General features: G+C 46.4%; 1 pseudogene; it reads right to left on the bottom strand.

The window, feature by feature from the left end:
- LOC123394171 overlaps nucleotides 1–6,919 on the bottom strand; it is a 33,042-nt pseudogene extending 26,123 nt beyond the window's left edge.
- Between the last annotated feature and the right edge of the window lie 5,204 nt (nucleotides 6,920–12,123).

Consider the following 12,123-nt stretch of genomic DNA (forward strand, 5'->3'; position numbering starts at 1 on the left):
AACGGATACCCAAAATAAATGGAGATAAAGCACAGCAGATGCTCATAGACAAAATTCAAAGTTCTGGTGGCTGGATGAGGAGACCAATGCCCATGAAGGAGCTGGTTGGGTACACACCTCCTCTGTAGTGGTTCCCCACAAAACAGATGGTGAATGTGATGCCCACTTTTTGACTTTTTCATAAGAGGGAAATCCTCTTCAGGTTTCTTCCTGCTACTAGAGCTGGGTAATAACATACATCTTTTCAAAAAGCCAGCCGTCTTACCATGAACTTTGAGAAAAGTGTGAAGACTTGTACTTGAAAGTTGCTGAGGGGGTAGAAGTTCAAAATTCTCCCAGACACAAACATCAGCATGTCCACTGTGAAAGGCAACTTCCTCAGCAGGTGGAACATGAAGCACCTTCTACCCCCAGAAACCTCCTCCTTTGCCTCACTGGGGACAACCCACAGGTGCTGGGGGTTACCTCAATTCCTCCTTTCTCCCATTCCCAATATCGAACCCATTGGCAAATCCTGTGAGTTCCATCTTTGACAGGTACCCAGAATAGGACTCACCCCTCCTTCCAAGGCCACCTGTCTGGTCACACTGGAGACCATCTCTTGCCCGAGTTCCTGGAAAGTCTTCATCATTGTCCTCTCTTGGCCATCCTCAACACTTAGGCATCTGTTCTTAACACTGTAGCCAGGATAGCTCAGTGAAACAGGGTCCCATGGGGTCACAGTCCTGCAATGGCTCTCTGTCACCCTACTGTCACCTCCCTAAGGTCATGTCCTAAACTGTCTACTCTGGCCAGAGGGCCTTCCTGCTGCTCCTGGATATATCTGGTATGCTCCTGCCCCAGGACCTTTGCATATGATTTCCCTTCCATTTAGAAGGTTCTTGATGTGACATCACTCACCTTCTTTCTAAGCTAACTTAAGCTTCACCTTCCTAGTAAAGTTCCACCTGGACCCTTCATGAATAACAAGTACCACTGCCACTTCCCCATCAGCACCACAGCCCTGTCTCGTGCTTTCTATCTCCAGAGCAATTATCACAGTCACCAATCTATTTCAGCAAGGGAGAAATGGAGGCTTACTTGGGTGGCTTAACCACGAACTCCCTCCGATTTCCCAGACCAGAGCCCTGAGGGAAAATGTGATCAGAGCTCTTCCACAGCCAGGATGCCTGGGACAATGGGTCCACCCACAGAACCCTGAAGACCATCAGGGAAATGAGTTATAAGAGGAAACCACTTGCACATGAAACCTGAAAACACCTTCCTCAATTCCAGGTGAGCACACACACTTCCTACCTTTGCCTGATGTGCTCATCTGAGAAAGCTGAGCAGAGAATCATCCCAGGGTCCAAATCTCCCTCTGACCAAGGAAGGGATGCCTGGGAAACAGACATTTCTCCTCCCTGCACCAGCCACCTGGGATAGGCATCTGGCATCCTCCTGGGGTGGGCCAGAATGATGCACCTGTCCCTCTTTCCTGGGATGTCATCACAAACCAAACTTTGCTGTGATATTTCAGGAAGGAACCTGCAGCAGCAGCAGCAGCAGCAGCAGGACTCCCAGGTTCGGCCTCAGTCTCAGACTGCAGGCCCCATGTGGAACTAGAGCTTCAAGGAGACTGCTGTGCCATGTGGTCTTGGAACCTAATGGCAGCAGCTGAGATTTCAATTCCAAGTGAAAAGTGTCCTCTTCCACACAACACAGGAAAGTGGAGGATTTCTCAGGGGTGTGGCTCTGGAAGAATTGCTTCTCCTGACTGAATTCAAAAACACCAGGCAGAGGACGCCTGTGGTGCCTCATCTGAAGAAGCAAGGGACACACTAAGCAAGAATCCATAATGCTGCCTGTTGGGCTGCTTCCCACCAAGCCCTCTGCTGAGAGGCGGGTTTGAGAATACAACAAGAAGCAAGTTTTGTATCACAGGGACAGCAGAAGAGTTGGCCAGGGAGCAGAGCCCTGTCCCCTGAGCAAGCTGACCTGTGCATCAAGAGTGATGGCCCACTGCCATTGTCTCACAGTCTCCCAGCTATCTGATCTGACTACCCTGCCAGGCTCACACCTGATGACACAGTGAATCCTAAGATCCAGAGACTGCTTTCCACCCCAGCTCAAAGCTACTCACAGAGAAGCAAACTCCAGTCTCAGAAACATGTTCATCATTAGCTCTGGAATTCTCTGGGTTTGTCTAAACTGGCCCACCCAGGTGTCCCTTCCGAATCATTCCTCCAGTGTCCTAGGGTTTTAAGCCACCTTGGAGCCACCTGCCCTTCAAAAGTCAGGAATGGGTCTATTTAGGCAGAGCAGCCAAGTGACTCTGTGCAGGAAACTCAGACAACATCCTACCTGAACACCAACGCTCCCAAGTCCAAGCTTCAAACCCTCACTCCCTGAGCATGGAGCACCACATCAGCATGAACACTGCCCTTTTAAATTTCTTGTTTCTCATTCTTTAAAATAAGAAGCCAATCTCCAGTCACCACTCTATTTTTCCTTCAGAAAAGTAAGGAAAAAGACAGAATAAAACACTACATGTGCACAGCACACTTCTATTTAAATAGAGTTCCTTGTTCTTTCTCATATGGGCAGCCCGACATTACCCATACTAATGAGAGATACCACAAGCTCAGTCCTCATATATATATTGGACCTTATATTTTTCCTTTTGATATTGGTATCCCAAAGTGAATGTCTACATTGCTTTCTTAAAATAACAAGAATAAAAATGGCATGGTCACATAAAGGTCTGGATCTCCATAACCAGGTGACATGGCTCTGGTTTGGATAAGGATGAAGACAAAACCTCCTCCCATGAAGCAAAACCCACAGCTTTCGGGACCCTGACATACCTCATGGGTGAAGAGCTCCTTTGCTCCATGGAGTTGTCTGAGTGCAAAGAATACAAGCACCCTCCAGGGTTCATTCTGTTTTCTTCATAAATTTCCCAGTTGTAAGTGTTTTACCAGGTCAGGTTTCAGAGCCCAGGATGGGCCACCAGGTGAGCAGCAATCATTCCCCACCCCACTGCCAAGGAAGGCTAACAGGGGTTTGTGTTCCATTGGGAACAAAATGAGCCACTCACCAGGCTCCTAAACAATGTACACTCCTCCTTCATTTCTCCCCCTCACAAAGGGCACTGCACCATGTTACAGCTCTGAGCCTGTGCTTTAAAAAAAAAAAAAAATCCTTTTTAAAAAAGTTTTTATTTATTTGTTTGACAGCAGGAGAGGGAGCACAAGCAGGGGGAGCGGGAATGGGAGAGGGAAAACCTGGCTTCCCGCCAAGCAGGGAGCCCAATGCGTGGCTCAATCCCAGACCCTGGGATCAAGACCTGAGCCCAAGGCAGATGCTGAAAACACAGTCACCCAGGTGCCCTTTAAAAATAATTTTGAAGGGGCACCTGGGTGGCTTAGTGTGTTAAAGCCTCTGCTTTCGGCTCAGGTCATGGTCCCAGGGTCCTGGGATTGAGCCCCGTGTCGGGCTCTCTGCTCAGGGAGTCTGCTTCCCTTCCTCTCTCTCTGCCTGCCTCTCTGCCTACTTGTGATCTCTGTATGTCAAATAAATTTTTAAAAAAATAATAAATTTAAAAAATAATAATTTTGAATATCAGAAAGTGGTTCACAGAAGAGAAAAATATGAACCCCCACAAAGGATTCTTTGACTATTTCAGAAAGCTGTTTTCCCTTTGTTTAATTAAAACAGGAAAAAGAGGGACGCCTGGGTGGCTCAGTTGGTTAAGCAGCTGCCTTCGGCTCAGGTCATGATCCCAGGGACCTGGGATCAAGTCCCACATCTGGCTCCTTGCTCGGCAGAGAGCCTGCTTCTCCCTCTGCCTCTGCCTGCCTCTCTGTCTGCCTGTGCTCGCTCGCTCTCTCTCCCTCTGTCTCTGACAAATAAATAAAATCTTTAAAAAAAAAAAAAAAACAGGGAAAAGAAACACACAGATGCCCCTTCCACTAGCAGGTCTGATCCACTTCAGTGACTGGAAGAAAAGCAGGAAATAAAAGAGGAACAGATGTTCTGATGACCTGTCATTTCCACCATCTAACTTTTGAAACTTCACCCACACACGAAGAATGAAGCACAAACCAACATCATGGACAAGTCTGAATTGGAGTGACAGGGAGAGACGATGAGGTCATGTGTGTTGGCTGAGGCTGGTGGCACAGAAGAAGGTGCTCTGCCAACTCCCCACCTGTGCTTTACCTGTCCTCAGCCAGGAATATGCTTACAGCCCTGACCTGTCACAACTGTCACACAGAAGACACACAGCCACCCTGGAGCCAGCCCTGCTCACTCATTCCTGAGGAATGCATTCCACTCTTCTCCAGAACCCATCAGCTTTACCCAGACTTGGAACTCCCCTATCTGCTGCAAAGCTCCAAGATCCTCTCCCCACTTCTTCCAAATTACCCTGACCCAAGTCTTTCATGAGAAAGGGAGAAGGCTACCTCCTAAATGGTTAACACCTCTATTCCTCTTCTGTCATATTTCTCTCCATTTTACTTTCTGCCTGGGCAAACTGAAAGTAACATATCAATGGAACATGAACATGCTCTGAGAGCTGAATCTTTCATTGCAGCTTTCCGAGGACTCCTTATGCAGTAAGACACTAGTGTATCCTACATCACTGTGTTTGAAAACTATCATCTACACAATAGGAGAGTGAAAAATCACTCTATTTTTGAAGCAGAATATCTTTTTCTTTTCTTCATTGACAAATTCCAGTTAGTTTCCATGCAGTGTTAATTCCTTTGCTTCAGGGGTAGGATTTCATGATTCCTCACCTGCATAGAATAGTGAGAGCTCATCACAAGTGCCCTCCCTAATAGCCAGCACCCATTCAACCCTACCCCCAACACACCTGCCTGCTAGCAACCCTCGTTTGTGCTCTGAGGTTGTGTCTGTTTTCTTATTTGCCTATCTTCCTCCCCGCGCCACTATATTCATCCATATTCTTTCTGAAATGCCAGAGTAGCAAAGTCAGTGGGTATTTGTCTTTCCTTACAGAATTTGTTTAACTTAATCCACTCTGGATGCATCTGCATCCTTGCAGATGGTAAGAATTCATTCTTTGTGAAGCTGGGTCCTACTCCATTGTATATCTATCTCCCATATCTTCTTCCTCCACTCATCAGTGAACAGATGCTAGGGCTTCCTTCATAGTTTTGATACGGTTGATAATGCTGCTATAAACATCACGGTGCTTGGACCCCCCTGAATGTGCATTTTTGTGTCCTTTGGGTAAATACCTAAGAGTGCAATTGCTGGATCCTAGGGTTGTTCAATTCTTAGCTTTTGGAGGAACCACGATACTCTGTTCCAGAGTGGTTGTAGCAGCCTGCATGCCCACCAACAGTGCAGGAGGGTTCTGCATTAAGCAGAACATTACCTGCCAGCAATTTCCTAAGGAGGAAATGGAAAACCTGGGGGGATAACCTGATTCACCAGCATCAGGCAAGTAGTTCCAGAAATTCACCCAGGGTTCCTGATGCCAAGCCCGTTGAAGCCACCAGCATGCCTCTATCTCCTTCTGACTTCACCACCAATGAAACTACAGAGAAAATATGGCATATCCAACTATCTAGATGATCCATTTAGTGAAACTAGAAAGTCAAGCTTCACTTTTAAATCGTCAAAGACTCCCTGGAATCATTTTGACTTTTGTCTCTGGTATCATTGTAACTCTTTGGATGAAAAGACTAATCAGTTAGGAAACTTCACCTTTGACAAATGATAAGACATCATCCAAGTCTCTATCTGACCTCAAAAAGCCACCTAACTCTAGATGCTGGCCACTCCATCACAACCTATGCCCAATGGAATAAACACTGTTAGATGAAGGAACACATTCTATGTTAAAAATACACAATAGTCAATCTCATCTTCCCTTTCCAATCAAAGTGATTTCCTAGGAAAGAGATGTTCCACATACCTTCATAAACCAGAAATGAGCAGATAAAATGGGATCCCCTGTAAAGTTCTCTCTGCAGGGAAAATCAGGAACTCTTGCACCCACTCTAGATTGCTGACAGCTACTTCAGTTTGACTTTGTGGCTCCACTAGAGACAAGAGAAAATCCCAGGAGGTTTGGGGTGAAAGAGAAGTTTTACCTCCCATCTTGACATGGATATGACATTGCATCCAATGTACCTGCTGCTTTCTCTGAATGTTGATGTCCTGTGACAAGCTGCATGACTGACTCAGATGCTGATGTTTAAAACTTTGGGTCTCATGAAGCCAGAGTGGAGAAGTGTTGTCAGGTGGGGATAAGAAGGTACCTCTGACCTAAGGCTTGAACACCTGCTGCAGTTCCTTGAGAAGGGGAGACACATGCTTGTTTCTTAAGTAGTAATTAGTTTCATTCTAAAGTTGACCAATGCCATTATCCTTTTTTTTTTTTTTTTTTGGAGTAGTGAAGCTACTCTCCCAAAAACACACTCAACTCATCTGTTCCAAATGCAACATGAGTCAGGACTGGTTTCCTCCAGGCTCCAGACCCTCATCTGGAGGCCCCTCCTACCCCATCGTGACAACTCATTACCACCAAACTCAGGGACATGGGGCACAATGCTGAGTTGGTGGATGGCTCTAGCTCACTCCTGAACTTGGGGAAACAGGATATAAAGCTCACCACTGCCTCCTAGAGAAACAAGCTCCAGCGCATTACCTCTCAGGGTCTCTCACCCAGCACCTCACCATTGCCCTCAGTGTGAACAGGCTGTACGGAATCATCTTTGACCATCTTTTGCACTGCAGCTCGCCACTGCCTCCAGTGGTGGCAAGCAGCATTGCCATGCCTTCCAGTGACTATCTGTAGCTCACCACTCCCTCCAGTAACACCAACCTGCACTGTCAGACCTTCCAGCGTCCTGCAGTGCAGTTTGCAACATCCTCCACTGGTCTCAAGCCACACTGGCATGTCTTCCACCATCACTCAGACTGCAACTCAGCACTGCCACCAGTGGCGTAAATCCACACTGTGTTTCCTTCCCACGCCTTACACTGTATCTCTCCACTGCATCCCTTGTTCGGAAGTGCCAGTGGTACATATTCCAGTGTCTCACCCACTGCAGCTCAGCCCTGGCTCCCTTGGTGGCAAGCTGAACTGCCCCATCTTTCAGCATCTGTGGCACTGGAGCTCATCACTGCCTCCAGTGGTGGAAAGGCGAATTATTAGAGCTGCTTGATGGCATGGCAGTGCAGAATTATGTCGTTGAAGGCAGTGCTGAGCTGCATTGGGAGAGCTGCTGAAAGACATGCCAGTGCAGTTTGCAGGCACTGGAGGCAGTGGTGAGCCACACTGTGAGACCCTGGAAGAAATGGAAATGTCGGTTCCCGCCCCTGGAGGCAGTGGTCAGCTGCAGTGTGAGGGATGCCAGAAGGATTTGTAGCGCTTTTGACAGCCAGGAGAGAAAGTGTTGAGATGCAGTGCAAGAACATGGATGGCATGCCTGTGGAGCTTGTTCCCATCGGAGGCAGTGTTGAGTTGCCACTGGAAGGAGTGACAGTGAAGTACCTCGCCACTGGAGCCACTGGTGAGCTGCAAGGAGTGGCAGTGCAGTTTTCTACCATTGGAGGCAGTGTTCAGCTGTAATGCAAGGCATGACAGACGGTTTTGCAGTGCTCATTAACGCCACTAGAAGCAGTGAAGATCTGCAGTGCGAGACAATGAATGGCATGCCGGTGCTGAATATGGCCACTGGAGGCAGTGAGAGGGCTCCTACCTTGGGAAGAGTTCACAGGAAGTTTCTGGCCAATTCTCACAAGCTTTCTAACCAAACTGATATTGATTTGGCTAGAAAGCTCGTCAATATTGGCCCACGTTGTCCCGTGATTAGGGCGACCCACTCGGTGTTTGGAATGAGTTCTGGAGAATTGGTTGAGACCTCGCAGGATTATGGGCCAAGTCTGCACCATTCCCCTAAGGGGCCCCACTTTCCGAAGAGTCCGCCTGAGGCTTCCGGTCAATTCTCACGAGCTTCCCACCTAAATCGATACCAATTAGGGTAGAAAGCTCGTGAGAAATGGCCCGCGTTGTCCGATTTGAACTGCGTGCTTGCTTAGTGTTGGGAATGAGTTCTCAGGAGGTTCTGGCCAAGACCTCTCGGGCCAAGCCTGCGTGATAGCTCTGAGGGGCCCCCGCCATTGGAAGCGAGTTTACCAGAGGTTTCTGGCCAATTCTCACGACCTTTCTACCGAAATCAATACCGACCCACATTATCTGGTGATTTGGGTCAGGAGCGTTGGGTATTTGGAACGACTTCTCTCGAGGGTGCAGCCGAGACCTCAGGGGATTAGGTGCCTAGCTGTGCGATTCCCTTGACGCCCTCCGCCATCGGAGGACAGTTTGCCAAAGGTTTCCAGGAATTTCTCACAAGTTTTTTTACCCAAATTGATAGCAATTTGGATAAAAGACTCATGAAATTTGGCCTGCATTTTTCCACCATTCCGCCTACCCGCATTCGACGTCAGAAACGAGTTCTCGCGAGGTTCCAGAGGAGACTTCGCGGGATTACCGGTGAACCCGCGTGATTGCCAAGGGGTCACCCGCTGTTTGAAGAGAGTTTGTGGGACGTTTCCCGCCCCAAGCATTCTGCCCAAATTGAAATCGATATCGATTTGGGCAGAATGCTCCGGAGAATTGGCAGGAAGCCACTGGCAGACTCGCTTCCCATGGCGGGGGCCCTCAGGGGAGCTGCCTGGGGCTAGACTGTGGTCGAAGGCATTGCAACAAGAACCTCAGGACAAAGTGCTCCATACGCGCCCCCCACACCGCCTGCCAGGCCCAAGTCCCCACAGAATGCCAGCCAATTCTGACGAGCTTTCTGCCCGTATCAATTTGATTAGAAAGCTCCTGAGAATTGGTCAGAAACACCCAGCGAACTCGCTTCTGGTAGCGAGGGCCCCCACGGGCGCCGCCTTCCCCGGACGGTGGTCCCGCCCAGTCACGCCGGAACCTGGTGAGAATACGCTCCAAACGCTGGGCACATGCTCCCATGGCCAGAATTGCTGCAGCATGCCGACCAGTTCTCACCAGGTTTCCGCTGATACCGAATTTCCGATATAGATATTCCAAATCGATATGGATTTGGGCGGAAAGCTCGTGAGAATTGGCTGGAAACCCCTAGTGAACTCACTTCCATAGGCGCAGGCCTTCAGGGGAGCCGCCTGAGCCCCACCGTGGCAGTCCAGCGCAGTCGCGGCAGGAGCCACGTGGGAGCACGCTGTAAATGCCACGTGGTCTGAATTTCTGCAGAATGCAGGCAAATTCTTACAACTTTTCTGCCCAAATCGAATTGGGCAGAAAGCACGCATGCGCTGCGCTTTTCTTGTTCTAATAAATTTTAATGAAACTTTGGCCCCTAGAAACAGTAGTTACATGTGTGGCCTCTGCTGCCGGAAGCGAGTTCGCCGGGGTTGTCAACCAGTTCTCGTTAGCTTTCTGCCCAAATCGATAGGGGAAAAGCTCATGAGAATAAGTGCACGTGAGAACTAGAAAGGGACCACACTGTAACTGCAATCTTTAGGGTCCAGAGCTTAATTAAAATTCATTATAATAAACATCAAGCTGACGGCCAAGCATTTCCAGAAGTATTCACAGCATCTAAAGAATATGTTGGACAGTCCTCTGGAGGTTCTGTTGTAAAAGAACCTGATGCTGGCTGTACAAATCATGGGTTATCACTACATCCTAGCTTTTCAAAGAGATTAATTTCTGTCTTTCTTAAGTCAAATAAAATTTAAATTGGTCTCCATTTATAATGTCAAATTTGTCATTTTAATGCCCCTTAGGCGCATGCCAGTAAGTTCCCTATGAGACTTGAGGATAGACAAGCTCTCGATCTTGAATGGTGTATGGATTTGGTATTTGGTCTTTTGTTCTATGAAGGACTTTTGTCCTTCTTCATTGTGTAAACAAGTCATAGGCTTGCATTTATGTATACAGCTTTTTTTCCTGATGTATTTATAGGCTTTTTGAATTTTCATTAAGTCTGTGATTTATATTTTGCTGTGATGGAATGAATATTAAAATTTATCTTTTGAGTGTCCTTTCTGAAAACAATGGAGGGACACTAAAAATTTCTTGTTTGTTTGTTTGTTTGTTTGTTTTTTTGATGATTAAAAAAATCTATAATAGGTTATAAGTCTAGAAGAGGACCCTCAATCAGTTTTGGAAGGAGAGCTAAAACAGAAATGAGAAATAAGCCAGATGGGACGCTACCAACTGGTAACTGTGAATATTAGTATTTTTGAATCCTGCTTCTATTCTTCTATTTCTTTTTGTTTTGTTTTGTTTAATCAAGCAGGGACCATTGCCATCGTGGGCTCTTTGGAAGTTTCCAGAAGCAAAGATATGGCATTCTTAATATAGGCCAGTTGCCCCACATATAAGCATATTTCTAATTGTCCTTTGAGGACTCACTTCACGTAAAGCCAGATGCACCCTTTTCCAGAGCAGACAAGTTCAATTACAGTTGTGGTTTATTATTGCTTAAGTGAAGAGGCAGGAAGGGCAGATGACATTCTATCCTCTACCCAGCCCTAATGTCTTTTGTTATTATCATTGCTTTTGTCACTGAACAAAGGTCTAAGCACTTGCTATACACCAGGCTTTAGGGTAGGTGTAAGGATATAAGGATGAACCAAATCCTATAACCTCTAAGAGCTTACAATTTGGTTAGTGAACCAGGCCAGGCAATTATAATACCAGAAGCTGCTTTTATACGTATTCACTGGCAAATATTTATAGAGTCTAGTTAACTACTGGGGAACAGTAGCGAACTAAAAACTCCCTGTTCTTATGGAGCTTTATTCTACTGGGGTGAGACTTAAATGAATATATATATATATATATATATATATATATATATAGTTGGATACGTAACAATTTGTGGGGACTGGTGCAAAGTGGAAAAACAGAAGCCTTTCTTCAAAAAGAATGTTACAAGGCTTTCCCCTTTTTCCTGTGGCCTCTTGACCTACAGTGATGGTTTTCATTTGCTATCAAATGTCACACAGTCTTGGACATAGGGATACTTGCTAGGTAAGTAGAGACCCTCATGGGCACCTAGGGCCCCACTCAGACTCAACTCAGACCCTTCTGGGCTTGCACCCAGGTACCCTGCCAGGAGTGGAGGGTGGCAGGAGTCGCTGGGTGGAGCTAAGGAAGTGGGTAGCTAAGAACTCACCCCAGAGGAACACAGAGGAGGGGTGTTGGAAGTGGACCACTGATGAGCCAAGGCTTGCTGAAAGAGGGCAAGAGAGCATAAGTTTTCTAGGGAAGAACAGAGACCAAGAAATGAGAGGTGAGACAGGATTACAAAGAAAAGGAAGTTACCTACTCTGCCTGTTCTCCCAGATGGAAAGATTAAAAGAGCATCAGTAACTCTGATACAGAGCAAATTAAGGTAAGAAGCATTAAGTGTTATTAATATAGCACTATGGAAGTTCCAAGTTATCACATGATTGATGGGGACAATACTGATTTATGTTTGTTGTCCTCACATAATGATAAATACAGTCCCTTTCGTCCAGTTTGGATGATAAATTATATACTTATTCTATACCAGTGTTTCTCAACATTTTTTCCATTGTCATCCCTCTCAGGAGACATTTTTTTCTAATCCCTCCCACCCCTACTCTATAAAATTTGAATACCAGAAATATGTCATGTATCTGTTTAGGTACTATAGTCCTTTGGAGGGCCACAAACCATCTGACATTTTTTCATCCTCCAGGAACCAGTTTGGGTATTATTTCTGTTGGGACGGCTGCTCTGTGCGAATGACACAATTGCTTTGCCATTTCTAACTCAGGGCATGCCATGTGACTGAAAAAGGTGATCATGTTAACTATTTCTTGTTGAAGTTTCTCCTCTCTTGGTTTTTTTCATTTTCCTACTGGTTTCCCTACCTTAAAGATTTTCCTGTCTCTTTTTAAATGGCTTTACCTTCTTTTCCTGCTTCCTAACAAGTTTCCTCTCAAGGATGCACTTTCCAGAATTTCAAGGAAGAACTAAGAGAAGGTTCTTTAGTTCAGGGTGCATTTCCTCGATGGAGTCATTCTGAGGTTTGGTACTCCAAAAACAGTTCTAAAATGAATGTGGTGTGCTATGATAAAACT

The sequence above is a fragment of the Mustela putorius genome, unplaced genomic scaffold, assembly GCF_011764305.1.
Source record: "Mustela putorius furo isolate JIRA1106 unplaced genomic scaffold, ASM1176430v1.1 tig00000056_pilon_pilon_pilon, whole genome shotgun sequence".
In the NCBI taxonomy this organism is placed as follows: domain Eukaryota; kingdom Metazoa; phylum Chordata; class Mammalia; order Carnivora; family Mustelidae; genus Mustela; species Mustela putorius.